We start from the raw sequence: 6,026 nt of genomic DNA on the forward strand, positions 1-6,026 counted from the left end.
TTTCTTTTCCTTGGTTTTGGGTATGTGTTGTCGGCGCCGTCTGTGAAGTAGAATTGTATAAGTGTTGCCGTGTGCTCGGTAGTCGGTATTAGCTCTGCACTGTGTTTTCACTTTTATGTTTGCTTTTTGTGTAAATGGAATTGTGTTTTCTTTTTTTTGTGTGCATTTGGTGGAATTGTATTTGTGTGCTTCCCGTGTGCCGAGAATAAATGTGCTTTATTGTTGAACTGTTACCCGCTTCGCTTCGTCTTTTCCTCCATTGAATCCCCATCTTGCTTCACGTAAAGGGTTGGTAGTGGGCTGAATACGCCCGATAATTAATCGAACCGTCGAGGTCGACGATAACACCGCTCGGTTATTCTGATAGTACGGAACGGGTCGCTTAAGTGGCCCGTGTCCGAAGTCGACCTGCGGCGAGGTGCGATCGCCCGGTCTACCCTCCGCGTGGGTACTTAGGTAGTTCGAATTTGGCGAGCAACCCTATCCCACGCGGGGGCTGATTGGCTCGATCGCGGTGAGACCGAAAGGTCCACCCGTGACTGGTTCCCGGCGTTAGTCCGAGAGGGTCACGACTGGATTGTCCGTCCGGTGGGCGACGTGCCGCGATTCGAGTTACGTGGCCGTCGCACGCCGGCGGGCGCGAATCCGCAACAATATATATATATATATATATATATAATCACTGATATTTACAAAATGGATATCTCAAACAGTGGGCTATCCTATCATCAATGTTGAAGCCAACTGTCTGCCATCTTAAATTGGCGCAAAACTTCAGGAGTCGTTCTCCTGAGTGCTGTTGCCTCTGGCACCGAAGATGAAGGAGGTTATGTTTTCACCCCTGTTTGTCTGCGTACAGGATATCTCAAAAAGTTGTGGACGGATCCAGATGAAATTTTGTGGACCGGCTCGGTGTGTGACAAGGACGAACTGATTAGATTTTAGTGAAGATCCGGATGCAGAGACTGGAATTTTTAAAGTGATTCTTCACCATTGAGAGAAAGGGCCAAAAATGATACATAGCACGATATCTCAAAAAGTTGAAAATGGATCCGGACAAAATTTGGTGGATATGTTGGGTGAGTGACAAGGAAGAATTGGTTCAATTTTGGTGAAGATATAAATGCAGAAAAGCTAATTTTTTTATAAATTATTAAAGTGATTGAGAGCTAGAGCCAAAAAACGATACAGAGCATGATATTTCAAAAATGTATTGGGTCAGTTATGTTCTCATATATCAGGCATTATGTGGTGGAGGTATGTGCTCTACCGAGTGCCCTTCTAGTTTTTGTTTCTGTGATTGAAGGCATACCAGAGAACCTTTTGGAATGAAAATCGGTAGATTTTTGCGCGACACATGGGCATGCCCCCTGGAAAATTTTTGAAAAAATGGTGCACTCTCCTGCATTTTAGACCACTTTATAGCCTCAATAAAATCAACTATTTACAACAGCAAAATCTGGCCGACTTGTCAAATTAATTATGTGCAACAAGTAACAGCTTCCAAAATAATTACACTGGCACTTCAATACATGACATTTTTGAAACAAGTAACAAAAATGGCAAAATAGTGCATTATCCTGCATTTAGACCACATGATTTCCTCAATAAAAACGACATATTCACCACAGAATCAGATGCATTACATGTATGTGGCCACTTCAAAAATAATTACACTGATATTTCACTGTGTATCTTCAAACGAACTACATGCTGAGAGATATCTCCGTAGCTCCGTAGCCGCTGTGAGACACAGATATATCAGTCCTGCACAGTTCACAGAACGCGTGCTTCATACCTTTCCGCGATGCCTTGATCCACGAATGTTCTTTTGTCCACTCGTCCTTGAAAACATTGTCGTACCGCAAACGTGGCTTTTTCTTTTCAGGCGTGTCCATTGTGATTGTTGTGAAAGCATCCGCGCAAAAAATGGCTTTGTTGTTGTCCACTTGACCGTGCGACGCTAGCGACACCAGGCGGTTACGCGCGTCTGCTATCACTAAACTAAGGGCAGATAATTATCAGATTAACGATAGCAGACGCATGTAACGGTGTAGACACGCGCATAGACGACGGAAAAACGTAAACTGCAAGGTACTGTACAGTATCGTATTCTGTAACTCAGATTAAAAAAAAAATTTTCCCTGAATTTTAAAAAACGGTGGATTAAGCATGTAAAATCGGTCGCTGGAAGATATCCTCGAAAATCGGTAGGGTTGGCAGGTTTGTGAAGGTGGTTTTAATACAGCATCTCTCTTAAATTAAGATCTCTGAGCAAACGTCACAATGAAACCTACGAGAAAGAGGACGACGATGTATTCCTGCTTTTATTTTATGTTCACATGTTTGGAGATGCCAATTATAATTATGTTTCAACAAGTCCTTTGAGCAAACATATCCATCCCTTTTTTTTCAAAGATATATTTTTAAGATAATCTTAGATGTATCTATCTTTAAAATAATCTTTATTTAAAAGGATATATTGCGGCAGAAAGGGGTCCAGATATAATACTAAATACGAGAATAATTTGGTTTCTCATCACTAGGCAAAATGAATATAAAAAATTAAATAAATAGATTAAATTAAAATCTTTGTGATATCTGTGTGGGTAGGAAAATGGGTATTTCTGAATTTACCCATTCACTCTTGCAGTGAATCGCCAAAAAACCAAAACATTTCAGAAACACACATTTCCCTTCTACTGTCAGAGCAGGAATTTGTAATTTGTTCAGGATGCCGGTGATAGCTCGCCTAATCTTTGCGAAGGACACCCTGGGATCTTCCACGTCCACCAACTAACGCTGGCATACGGGACACCCAGTTTAACGTCCATCCGAGGGACGGCAGATACATTGATGAATCGCCCTGCCTGTGAAACACTGGGAAGCTGGGTCAGGATTCGAACCCAAGCTTGTGCCCTCGGCCATCCCGTTGTCGGTACTTTTGTTGCCATGGGAGGGGGGTGGGATCTTGGTGTTGCCATGGGAGGGGGTGGGGGATCTTGGTGTTGCCATGGGAGAGGGGGTGGGGGATCTTGGTGTTGCCATGGGAGGGGGTGGGGGATCTTGGTGGTGCCATGGGAGGGGGTGGGGGATATTGATGTTACCATGGGAGGGGGTGGGGGATCTTGGTGTTGCCATGGGAGGGGGTGGGGTGGGGGATCTTGGTGTTGCCATGTGAGGGGGGATCTTGGTGTTGCCATGGGAGGGGGTGGGGGACCTTGGTGTTGCCATGGGAGGGGGTGGGGGACCTTGGTGTTGCCATGGGAGGGGGTGGGGGACCTTGGTGTTGCCATGGGAGGGGTGGGGGACCTTGGTGTTGCCATGGGAGGGGTGGGTGGGGGATCTTGGTGTTGCCTTGGGAGGGGGTGGGGTGGGGGATCTTGGTGTTGCCTTGGGAGGGGGTGGGGTGGGGGATCTTGGTGTTGCCTTGGGAGGGGGTGAGGTGGGGGATCTTGGTGTTGCCATGGGAGGGGGTGGGGACCTTGGTGTTGCCATGGGAGGGGGTGGGGTGGGGGATCTTGGTGTTGCCATGGGAGGGGATGGGGTGGGGGATCTTGGTGTTGTCATGGGAGGGGGTGGGGTGGGGGATCTTGGTGTTGCCATGGGAGGGGGTGGGGTGGGGGATCTTGGTGTTGCCATGGGAGGGGGTGGGGTGGGGGATCTTGGTGTTGCCATGGGAGGGGATGGGGTGGGGGATCTTGGTGTTGCCATGGGAGGGAGGGGAGTGGGGGATCTTGGTGTTGCCATGGGAGGGGGTGGGGTGGGGGATCTTGGTGTTGCCATGGGAGGGGGTGGGGTGGGGGATCTTGGTGTTGCCATGGGAGGGAGGGGAGTGGGGGATCTTGGTGTTGCCATGGGAGGGGGTGGGGTGGGGGATCTTGGTGTTGCCATGGGAGGGGTGGGGTGGGGGATCTTGGTGTTGCCATGTGAGGGGGTGGGGGACCTTGGTGTTGCCATGGGAGGGGGTGGGGGACCTTGGTGTTGCCATGGGAGGGGGTGGGGGACCTTGGTGTTGCCATGGGAGGGTGGGGGGACCTTGGTGTTGCCATGGGAGGGGGTGGGGGACCTTGGTGTTGCCATGGGAGGGGTGGGTGGGGGATCTTGGTGTTGCCTTGGGAGGGGGTGGGGTGGGGGATCTTGGTGTTGCCATGGGAGAGGGGGGGTGGGGGATCTTGGTGTTGCCATGGGAGAGGGGGTGGGGGATCTTGGTGTTGCCATTAGAGGGGGGGTGGGGGATCTTGGTGTTGCCATGGGAGGGGGGGTGGGGGATCTTGGTGTTGCCTGCGACGATTATTGACGGTATGGAAATAAATCCCTCTCATCATGGGGGAACCATTGAACGTGTTGCACACAAAGGGACCACATCATAACCCACAACAGGGTCCGACCGTGGACTGGGATCATCCATTGAAATTGCTCGAAGTGAGGAATTTCTTGTTCTCCGCCATTGTAACGTTTTTGAGAGAACTCGATACGAATCCACAAATCTTCCCAATTAATCATTGAGAAAGTACCGAGGGTGTGCGGCCGAGGGCCTCACTGGTATGATGGGAACCCAGTTCCAGGCTTTGGGCTGTAAATGTATTTACGAGATTTACCTTCATCTTCCTTTCCGTTTTAAAAGTCAGGAGGTTGTAGTAAAACGCGTCGTGAGAACAAGGATGTTTTATCGGCGGATCCGAGTACGAGAGGCGTCTTCAACTGACGCAACAACCTGAGACCCAAGCACGTCACCATTAAATGGTTCCACCGGGCAAAACACGACTCGAACATCGTCAACATCGCCACAATTATGAAGACTCAACTCACGTGAAGGTTTTTTTTTCTCCGTCTTTCTTCTTCTTCTTCCTATTGATATTCCGCACTTTCAAGGCCGCGACCACACGGACACATAAATCCCACGTGGGAGCCTTGAAAACCACTTCCGGGTTCAAATGTCAAATTAAAAAAAAAATTCTTCCTTATTTCCTGATGATGTTTATATCATTGACGTTTCCGTCTCACTGACAAAACATCATCAGATACTAAAAAAAAACAACATTCACTGTTAATTATAAAATCGATTTCTCGAGCAGTGGCATCACCTCGATTCGCTGTTGAAGCAAAAACCGTCCGCCATCTTACTAGGCGCAAAAGTTACACGATGACGTTTGCGACTCACGTGGGGCGTTCAAATTAAATTGTTCTTGGAACGAGACACTCACAAAAGTCCAAGAAACGCCAACGTTTTGAATCACGAATTTTTTTTAATGGAATTTTTAGTAATCAGTGTTATACATTGTTAAATGTTCAAAAATATCATCAAACTTTCAATAGGTCTTTTCTTGGATTATTTCACGTGTCACGTGTCACGTACGTGTGTGTGTGTGTGTGTGTGTGTGTGTGTGTGTGTGTGTGTGTGTGTGTGTGTGTGTGTGTGTGTGTGTGTGTACAATATATATATATATATATATATATATATATATATATATATATATATATATATATATATATATATATATATATATGATTGACCCATCCCATGCTCCTCGAGCCAAAGTAGCTGCATAAAGCAACCCGAGAAGACTTACACAAGGTAAGTGCTACGCTGTTTCGAACCCTTCCCAGAGTTCCTCAATAACTATAAAAACGTTCACACAAAGTACACACATGAGAATCCCAATGCTATACACTCCCCTCAGCTACCGGACCGGTTTCATCACTTCTTGGCGAATCATCAGCGACAGCGTAGACAGCAATGCATACCAACGAGGCTCTCAAGTGTGTACCACGTGCAAACGTCAAGAGCAGTCAATACGACGTCCGTCTAAAAAGTAACGGGACTGAGTCTGCTGTGTGCTCCACTTACACAACTTGAATGAACGGGTTGTGTCACGGTCTTTCGCAACATTCCAGAAATATATATGATTGGTGATGGTTGACTGCGCTCATTGTGTGATTTTTTACAGGTCGTGCTTTACACTTTGTCTCGTCTGAGTCATCGCGCTATGAGTCGTGAGCAGAAAGCAAATCTGAAGTTTATT

The 6,026-nt window shown here is 47.2% G+C and overlaps 1 protein-coding gene across 2 annotated transcripts in view; it reads right to left on the minus strand.

The window, feature by feature from the left end:
* The window catches only part of EIF2S1 (eukaryotic translation initiation factor 2 subunit alpha), a 32,193-nt gene extending 27,245 nt beyond the window's left edge, over positions 1-4,948 (minus strand). The window contains exon 1 of one of the 2 annotated variants that reach the window (XM_085889129.1): positions 4,813-4,948. The gene's annotated coding sequence lies outside the window, so the exon portion shown is untranslated. Of the gene's footprint in view, positions 1-4,601; positions 4,624-4,812 lie in introns of those variants that run through there. The other variant, XM_085889130.1, reaches the window with a different exon arrangement.
* Positions 4,949-6,026: the final 1,078 nt, after the last annotated feature.

The sequence above is a fragment of the Eptatretus burgeri genome, chromosome 7 (assembly GCF_056783735.1).
Source record: "Eptatretus burgeri isolate ZD-2024b chromosome 7, Ebu_testis_v1, whole genome shotgun sequence".
Taxonomy (NCBI): Eukaryota; Metazoa; Chordata; class Myxini; order Myxiniformes; family Myxinidae; genus Eptatretus; species Eptatretus burgeri.